This window comes from Alligator sinensis, unplaced genomic scaffold (assembly GCF_000455745.1).
Source record: "Alligator sinensis unplaced genomic scaffold, ASM45574v1 scaffold456_3, whole genome shotgun sequence".
Classification (NCBI taxonomy): Eukaryota; Metazoa; Chordata; order Crocodylia; family Alligatoridae; genus Alligator; species Alligator sinensis.
Window position 1 is genome coordinate 1844482 of NW_005842211.1, and position 10333 is coordinate 1854814.

General features: G+C 44.3%; 1 long non-coding RNA gene across 1 annotated transcript in view; it reads right to left on the minus strand.

Moving 5' to 3' along the window:
* The window catches only part of LOC102372398, an 88435-nt gene that overhangs the window by 8719 nt on the left and 69383 nt on the right, over positions 1-10333 (minus strand). The window contains exon 3 of the long non-coding RNA XR_324218.2: positions 10119-10178. This is a non-coding gene — a long non-coding RNA (uncharacterized LOC102372398). The remainder of the gene's footprint in view (positions 1-10118; positions 10179-10333) is intronic.

Below are 10333 nucleotides of genomic sequence, written 5' to 3' on the forward strand. Positions count from 1 at the left end.
TTTTAATAACAACTCTGGATGAATCATTTTCAGGACAGACAGCAGGGAAACAATTTCAACATCGTACATAATGCCTTTGAAGTCGGCCTTCTGCTCTGTATCACAGCAGCGAACCAACATTTACATGTCCTCTTAGCTTACAATGTCATGGTGCTGTGTGTATGTGTGTAATCTACACTAGTTTACTTGATTTGTAATTTTTGTTTGGTACTGCATTGTGTGCGATAAAATTGTACTTCAGTAAAAACTAATTTTTATAAAAGAACCAAAATTCCTTGCAGAGAGAGATTTTAAAATCACAACAGTCCCTTATTTTTTATCTCTATTAGATATTTCTGTTTGGTCTGAACAAAGTAGGCCATGCAGTTTGGGTTGTGATACAAAATGCTGCATTAATTATATTGAAATTTATACAGAAGAAATGACTAATATCCACAGACAAAGGTCCAAAGAAAAGGATAGGAAAGGAGGAAACGGGAAAGAAAATTAATTAGTTCAGTACTATTCCTATTCTTGTCAAGAGATTCCTGTTTAATTATTGTGTTTAGCATTCTGTTTCTCCTCTAAGCCCAATTATACATACCACACTAAAAACAGCCCTAGTTTTGTAGCCTTTTCAGAACATAGAAGGAGCTTGTAACTATTACTGTATCACAGAAAAGTTTCCAATTTAGTTCGCTGATGGATTAGAGATGATTTCAGGTGCAGAAGGACGTTAATATATTAACTGGCCTGGTAATACAACGTTCTCATCAAGACAGAGGCTGCACTGTGACAGGAGCTATAGAAAAAAAATGTATAGGGATCTTGGCAGATGTAGGTCAGTATAGCCGATTGGCCTCAATGGGCCTGTGCTGATTCATATCAGCTGAAGTTCTAAATTATGGGGCCTGCCCCAAAGAATTGTTAATTTAGAAAGACAACCACCAGCTAAACAAGTTAGATTAAAAAAAAAAAATTACAAATTAGATAAAAATTTAGCACAGGAACAGTATACCTAGAGACTTTGTGGACTCTCCATCCTTGTAAGTTTTTAAGAGCAGGTTAGAGAAAAATTTGGCTGAGATGATTTAGACAAGGACATTCCTGTCTTCAGTAGGGGATTGGACTAGATGACAGCCAGAGACTCCTTCCAGCCCTATATTTGTATGGTTCTATGTAATAAAGACTGGACAGTACAACAACAAAAAGCACATATGCCTCATTTTAAGTAACTGTAAGTGGACTACAAAATATTATCATTATATAAACAGTTAACTAAGTGTGATCTGTTTCATAGATTTCATAGACATTAGGGGCTGGAAGGGACCTTGGGAGATCATTGAGTCCAGCCCCCCTGCCATAGGAAGGAAGTCTGCTGGGGTCAAATGATCCCAGCAAGATATGCATCCAAATGCCTTTTGAATGAATCCGGAGTAGGTGCTTGTACCACCTCTTGGGGGAGTCTGTTCTATAACCTGGACACTCGGACTATAAAGAAGTGTTTTCCTTATGTCCAGTTTAAATTGGCCTTCCAGATATTTATGACCATTAGACTTAGTTATCCCTTGGGAAGCTCTGGTGAACAGCTGTTCTCCCAGATTCTAGTGCACCACCCCTTGCAATGTATCTGACTGCTGTTTTTATAATATAGAAAAGGGAGGGAGGCATGTATGATGTGTACCCTCAGAGGCTGGGGAGGGCATGGCAACTGCCTGCAGGCATTGGTGGCAAGCAGGGACTGCCCACAGGCAGCCACGGTTATGTCAGCAGTGAGGGCAGGCTGAGCAGGGACTGCTTGCAGGCAGCCGCAGTGGTGTCGGTAGCAGGCAGGAGTGATGAGTGGTGGGCGGTGAGTGGGGACTGCCTGCAGCCATTGGCGACTGCATCAGCAGCGGTGGGTGGGGGAGGGGGGTGACCACTTGCAGAAGCCGGTGCTGATGGCCAGTCTCAAGGGGGGCATGTGATCCCTGTGCCCCCCACCCCATGCATCACCTATGGACGGAGGAATAGGAGGCACAGAGAATCAATGGCCTGCGAGAAATGAGGCTGATATAGGAGTGCTGTGCGTCTCCTCCTACTAGAGCAGGGGAGGGGTGAACTGGGTACCCTGGAGTGGAGCATGTGGCGGACCAGCAAAGGGCACTCCTACACTGAGCCACCCACATCACTGTGCCCAACCACCTACCAAGTTCCGAGTGCCTCACGTTTGGCTGACCCCCTTCCTTGAGCACACCTACAAGCCTGGACATACCACTGCCACCACCCAGGGGTCTGGACTATTTCAGGGCCCTGTGCCCTCTGGGGTACACAGGCCTTGTAGTCCTTGAGGGTGCTTGACCCACGGCGAGAACTTGGGGTGCTTCCTTTATCCTAAGGCACAAAAAGTAGACTCCCTTAGCCAGCCAGACCAAGGAAATACGAATATATACCCCTATCCCTCTCCCGACCAGTCCACCATGCATATAATAGTGGAGAGCTTTATTGGTTAAAGAGGATAGGCTTGGGGAAGGGTACAGGATAGAGAAGTATCAATGAATAACCTTAGAGCAAATAGTGGGGCTAGGTAGCTTTTTGCCATGCTTCTCCATCACAATAAGCTATATTTCTAGATAAGTTTCTGTTATGTAAGTCACAAGGATCATCCAGAGGATGACAGATCTTTCAGTTCTCATGACTACAGGGGTGTCTGTGATGCTCCTTAGTGGCCCTGCAGCTTCTGCCTGGCTGACTCTCTAATGCCACTCTCCCTAGATTGTTTCCTGCCACTCCTCGATCTTAAATATTAAAGGTTGATTAAGGGAGGCTGCCAACAGGCTTTAGAGCGAGCCTTATTCCTAATAATTTCCCACTGGGTTTCAATCCAGTCCTGATAGGTTCCTCTCAGCTTGACTAGGCACCTCTAGAGGACCTGTAGTCTTAAGGTCAAATTGCGTGGCTCCTTTTCCTCTCCTACACTATGTCCCAAGTCTCACAGATGTTATCATATAATTGTTCATATGTTGGGCTCTGGCCACCTCAGCCAGCCCCCTTTTCCTTTTAGCTATGCCTTCTAGCCTGGGCTCACTCCATTGAACCTGACTTTGAAGTGCTAGTTTTAGTTTGTCCTGCTGGTCCCTGGCCCGTGTGTGGCTGTGCTCATCCTGGGCACTGGGCCCCTGTCTTGCTGTGCCCCTCTTGAGCACTGGGCCCCTGTCTGGCCCTGTAACCCTAATGTAGCACTGTGCCCACACTGGACTCAACAATCACTTGTGACTGTGCCCCTCTCAGGTGCCAGGCTCCCAGCTTCTGGACCCTGTGTGACTGTACTCCACTTGGGTGTTGGGCCCCTGTGTGGCTCTGCAGTCTTGCATGCTGCCCCTCTCTGGGCTCAACAGTAGCTCAAGCCTTGAGCCTTCCACTGGCGGGGCTCAAGGTGATCATGTGCCCTTTAGGCACTAATGGAATCTCGGTAAACCACCCCTTACAGTCCCAAGCCAAATCACTGATATAAACAGTAACATAAACCATAAGCCCCTGGGCTAGAACAGAAACACAAACAACAGCAGAAGCAGCCCTCTGCCCCTTTAAGAGGCATGCGTTCATCATCTCCCAGCTGGCATCCCTTCTGGACTGGGCTATACCCTAGCCCATATATACAGCCCCCTTGGGGTCTTGGACCTTCTGGTCCTGCACACAGCCCCTCCTCTGAGCACACAGACCCTCTGGTCCTGGCTTAGCCCTTCCCTGGGCACTCTATACACATGCAGGGGATTTGGGGGTTTTAAATGAGTTTGCATTGTTGCAAACTAAACTACATCCTGATGTAATTTAGTTTGCAATGATGCATTTCAGCTATTAATCATCTCATTCCCTGGCCATGGGAGAGGCAGGCAGGCTCCATAGATAAAAAGGATTGGGCCCCCTCACTGCTTCTGCCTTCAGCAGGTGGTAGGTGGACTGATCTTTTCTTTTGTTCATTTTTGGTGGAGCCTTCCTGCCTCTCCCACAGCTGGGGGCAAGATGCCAGTAGGCCAAGTGTCCCCTGAGCTGTGGGGAGCCCTGGTCCTTCCTTCCACGGTGGTGGTGCCACCCAGGGCCACCTGGGTGGGCTGGGGTTGGGGACAAGTTGGATCAGGCTGGGTGCTGCCTGAGCTGGAGGAGCACCTGGCCCACTAGCAGCCCATCTGGGCTGGGAAGGACTGGGGACCTCCGCAGCTCAGGGGCAACTCAGCCCACCAACAGCTCAACCCCAGCCATAGGCAGGCTCTGCCAAAATAAATAAATAAATAAATAAATAAATAAATAGAGGTTATTTCCATGGAATGGAACCCTAAGAACTAAACCCCACTCACATGCATAAGCGCCCACATAGCTCCAGCCTGAGCCCTCTTCTGGTCAGGTGAGTTCCTCATTAGTTTCCCTCTGCCACCTGCAAGCAGCCTCCCAGGCTGCTTGCTCTCTTAAAAGAGAGAGTGTCCTGTGACAGTGACAAAGAAGACTTTCCATAATATGGTATAGCATAGAAAAATTTGCACAGAGGGTCATGTAAGATGCCAGCTCCTGGAGTTGGAGCCAGGGAGAATGAATGATGAACAGAAAGAAGGATGGACAAGTAAAAAAGGGATTTGAAGGTAAGGTAAGGTAAAGATGACTAAATGTGTTGCCATGGAGAAGGACCACCCAGTGGAATGGATTTACAGAAAAGGATAAGTAGTAGAGGTGTGCAAAACAGGCTGTATTCGATTTGGCCCAAATCGGGGACACTGATTTGATCCATTGATTCAGATCACTGTCCCGATTCGATTTGGCAAAATCCAAATCTGAAGATTTGTTGCCGATTCAGAGAATCAGAGATTTGGCCATAGAAACAGCTTGAAATGTTTTTTCTACATACCTTGAGATACCAGGCTCGGCTTATGAACATTGCGATGGTGGGGTGGATGGTGTGTCCCACAGGAGTGCAGGGAGCCCCCCTGCATGCTCAGCAGCAAACCCAGAAGTGGACTGAAAGTACTTCTGGTCCACTTCCAGGTCCACTGCTGAGCATACAGGGGGCCCCCATGCCCCCTCCTGGCTCAGTGATTGGCCATGGGGGGGACCCTGGGTGTCCCCCCAGACCCAGGAGGTACCAGTCACTAAGGCAGGAGGGCACAGGGGGGTCCCTCCTGCACGCTCCCTGGCAGACCCAGAAGTGGACCAGAAGTGCTTCTGATCCACTTCTGGGTCTCCTGCCAAGCACTCTGGGGAATCCCCCCACACTCCTGTGGGACGCTCCATCCACCCCACCATTGCAGCATTCACAAGCTGCCTGGTACCATGAGGTATGTAGAAAAAACGCTTAAAGCTGTGTCTAGGTCCAAATCATCAAATCTTTTCGAATCTCTCCAAATTGATTTGAAGGGTTCCGACTCAATTTGGAGGGATCAGAGGATCTCCTGATTCTTTTCAGATTTGGAGATTTGGCCACCAAATCTAACTGAATCTCTACCGAGTTGAATCAGTGACCGAAGCTTTGCGCAACCTTAATAAGTAGCCTCATCATTAATTAATAACGAAGGAAGCTAGTGGTATTGTTTTATCACACATTTGAACAATTTCTGTAAATGTTATATCTTTATTAGTTAATATAATAGCTGTATAATAATATAGGAAATAACTATAGTAATTCTGATTCTTACGTGGCAAGCTTTTTTCCTTGTCAGAGAAGTAACAAAGTTCTTACCTCTTATCACACCAAAGTTTATCAGGGATAATTTTATAGTACTTAAACCAGTGTAAGGGTAGGCATACCAGATCAGTGTAAAGAAAACTTACTCTAAAGGGGAATGAGGCTATAAACATTTCTGAACCTAAACACTCTAGACTAGATTCTGTTCTATCTATTAGGAGTCTAAGTTAGGACTCCACAGAGGATTAAATTGCCTAAGTATGTTTCTGTTCCATCCTGCTTGAGTCCCTGCAAAGCACTTAAGGCAAAGAGTGGTTGAGTCCTCCTCCCTCCTCCTCCTCCTTCTCACTGCTTTTTTGTGACTCCATCTTAAGGGTAAGATGACAGTGTGTTGCAAAAGTAGATGAATAAAAATTAATTTTCACAATTTGAACAGGTCTGAACTGAATCCTACTTAGGTGCCTAAGCCTACTTACATCCTGAATAGGTGGATCAAAATCTGGCTGTCTGGGTGTGTCCCCATGAGCAGGAAAGTGCATTTACTTGGGGACAAACAGTGGTGGCACAATATTTGCTGCTGTTACTTGCCCCCGGGGAACTCCCATGCATCTGTGCTCTGGTGCACGGCATGTTGTCCTGGGTGGGGCAGGATAGGGGAAGCTGGAGCCAGCACCTGGGCTAGCCTCAGAAGCCTTACCTGGGGTTCTGGGGGCTACAGCCACGGATATCCAGCAGCAGGGAGACTGGCCAGCAGCTGGAGCCAGGCTCTGGCTTTGGGCAGTGCACACCGACACCAAGTGTGCTACCCTGCTTTTTTTAGGTGAGGTTTTTGTTTTGTTTTTTTTTTTACTCTGAGATCTCTTGGTGTCAAAAAACAAAACAAAACAAAGAATAAAAAACAAGAAGTCTGCCCTGAAAATCAGCAGCATGGGGAATGCCTGCATGTGCAGTGCATGTGGTGTGTGGCACTACAGACAGGTCTGCAGTGCTGCATAGCACATGCTCCTGCTTGTCTGAATGTGCCCTCTGTGTCTATAAATCAGTGTGTCAATAAAAGGGAGCAGAGGTGCTCAACAATGATAAAAACCAAAATCCCGACATTAACTGACCTTTACTGAATCTTAAAAAGGCATCCTTTTAATTGTAGAATTAAAGTTCAGGTAGATTTATATGTTATCCACAATGGTTCACCCAGCATTATTCTTTGTGGGGGTCATACTAGCAACTTTACATTTTGTTTACCTGCTAATTCAACTACAATGTCAAGACCCAGTTTGAGGCAATTTCAAGTAAAAACATTAATTTTATTCACTTGAGTCAGCCTAGACAGTCTTACAGCTCTTTGTTTGACCTTTTAACCCCAATATTTAATTTAGTCAGTGATCATATTTAGATACTGTAATGAGATAAAATATTCAATGGTTAAATGCGATTCCCCAACCCTGGCTACCCTGTTTGCAACTTTAAAACAACTAGCGATTTTAAACAGCTTAACAAAAGTGCTATAACTTGACCTGCTGGAGCAGCCATGCAAACTTTCCACATCCCAGCCACCTGAAACCCTAGTCATGAGCTCTGAAATAAAACCTGATAGACTTCTGTGCTGTAATTGTCTTGATGTGAAATCATAAGCTCTCAATGCCCTAAGAGACAATGGAGTTGGCAAAAGCTACCCAGCTGCTCAAATCAAGTTAAGACTATTGCTTTTCATAGCATGTGAGAGGTTTTTGGACGACTTTTGGGTTTTACCTTGTAAAAAAAACCCCTTCACACAACTAGCCATTGAACAGATTTCAGTTTTTCAGCACAAAGAAAGATATTTTAGTTACAGGCAGTTCTTGCATTCCATTATGTGAAGCTAGATGATGAAACTCTTCTTTACATGCCTCCCTGGAGCCTGAACAAGATCCAAATTTTTAGTTGATTAGAGACTTCAAAGTGTTCCTGCCAGCTTTACTACCCATTCATCCCTTGTGCTCATTAGACTGAGGTTACAAATGTTGCAGTATGGACTCTAAGCTTTTTAGGTCTATTTTCTTTAGAAAGATCAGCACCTCTAAAACTATATCATTTGTAGTCCACAGTTTGTGAGAATGCCGTTATTGTAATGGTTGACAGTGCATGAATATTTCATAACACTGAGGTCTATTTTCTGATAAAGCATTCAAAACATGGAACATAATATTAATAGGAGCCACAGGGACAATACTAATCAGCGTTTCTCCTCACTCCAGTACATGCGTCTTCAGACATTTGATGACAGATGTAAAAAAAACCAACACAAAACGTGATTTACCAGAAGACGCAGCACGATAGTTTGACCCAGCTCTGCAGTGCCTGTATTGATCAGGTTCTTCAGCAGGGCTTTCTGGTGTTTTTATCCAATAGTGGATTCAATCAGCTTTATTAGATAAAAGTGCCAAAAAAGCCCCACTAAACTGTCCAATCCATACAACAATTGGGTAAGCCAGGTCCAACTAAAATGGTGCCTCTTCTGGGCATGCAAGGATCTCGGCCTGGGGGCACACAGAGTTTAAGGTAAAGTGCCATTGTGATTTTTTTTTCACTTCTGTAAGCAGCCAATGAATCCCCTTTGGGAACTGGCAGACTAATCATATAGCTCATCTTATAACAAGGTGTTAAGTATAGCTATAGACCTGCTATCTGCCTTCCTGGCTCTCATGTGGTTTATCTAAGGAAATGTAACACTCCACACTCCCTTTATTGATGGATTCCAGAGCATGATACTCTAATTGGTATAGTTATGTGGAATGAAGATAGCAGAGGTCAAGACTAGCATGCAATTGACATTAAAAATACAAGGGAAAGGAGTCAGTATTGACTGGTTATATGAAACTACCATCCAGACACACACCCCAACATTATATACAGCCTGGTAACACCTTCTGTCTGGCTCCTATCTGGATATACAAGGAAGAAGGACATGAGGTGTGAGGATATATTGCTATGCTAAACTGCTTCTGTGCTAGACTTTTTAGGCACAGATCAAAGAACATGCCACACCTGTTCAACAAGTAATGGTGAAACTACCACTTTAGAGTACACATGTTAGGGGATGCATTTAGAATTTCTCTAGAGGGGCTTTTCCACTCCACTTCTAGGGTTTCTGAGGACAGATTAATCCTATATTAAATTAGCATAATATTTTTGTGTTGGGTAGGTAGTAAGACCTGCTGAAAGGAATGGGAGGAAAACTTGCTGAAAGGTTTTTATGTTTGTAAGGTTCTCTGAAAAGAGAACAGAAGATCAGCTACTCCTGAGAATAAAATAGCAGTAGCTCCATTAACAGTGCAGTTAAGAGATCAGAAAAGAATAACTGTGCTATTCTGATACATCAGTGATTTACCCTTTTTAGACTCAAAGCAGCCCTTGTTAGACTCAAGGCACCTCTTATATAAAGCCAGTTCTTAGTTTTCCATTTCTTTTTTGACTACAGAAAAAATAATACAGTAATTCTTCTGCTGTAAATAACTCAGAAGCGCTGCAGAATGTCAAAATGTTCACCATGAATTCCTATTTAAAATCTCCATCTTTATCTTGTGAACATGTTTGCACACATGGCATTGCTAACATCAGGTACATGGCACATATAGCAGTGCTAACACCTGGTCTGCGAGCACATGGCTTATTTTAAGCCATGTGATCAAAGACAGGGAGTACTGTGTGCAAACATTCATGAGTGCTAGGAAACATGCTGGGAACCCAGTGTAAAGTAACTAAGGATTGGAGGAAGAGCAGGTGGAATTGGAGGGGTTGGGCTAGCAGGTCTGTAGGGGGATGGAGGTCATTTGGTGGGTCTTCAGGGGTAGGGGAGTGGTGGGAGGAGGACTAAAAATAAGTCAATCCAGGTTGGGAGGGGGAGGGGGGGAGGGAGGAGAGTAGGAAGAACACAGCCCTAGGCCTAGCAGCTGGTCTTTCCTAGCCTCAGAAATGGCCCCCAAACATAGGCGGATGTTCAGTAGATCAGGTTAAACCATTCCTGATCTAAGTTAGTTCACCTACTTGACCTCTGTCATCTTTGTTCCACATAACTATGCCCGTAGTTCATCTACTTAGGTGAACTAACTTAGAGCAGCCTGCCATTTTTTGGCCCAATTTAACTTCCTCCCCTTTCACCCAAACAACTGTATAGATAGGCATTTAGAAGTTGTTATGTTAGCAGCACCCTGGTTGAGAATCAGTGTGATACATAAACACATTCATATTTTATTAGCAGTACTCCATGTATTAATTATTACAGAGACCCATATTTCAAGGGCAAGATGAATGACCATGGAAAATATTAAATATAGGTAGGTAAGAGAGGGACAAGTTGCAAACCAGAGTAACATATAAATAATATATAAATAACATATTTAGAAATCACAGGAAAATCCAGGAGTGACTGTTTCCATAGAAAAAGCCTTGTTATTAAAAAGGAAAAGACATAATTACAGATCATTTAGTGTACAAAGGGAGTTTGGTTTACCTTTGTCTCTGCCATTCAGGATGCCCAGAAGCTGTTTCTCAAAATTATACTTAAATTTTCCTGTAGAGAAAAAAAATTGCTTAAAACATCCCGATCAGTTATGCATAATAACTCCCTCTGAATGCAAACCTGGAAAAAGAGCAGAGATGGAACAAGCTAGTTGGGTTGAGAAAAAATTCATAGCCTTCAGATATAGGATTATGGGCATTTGGCAT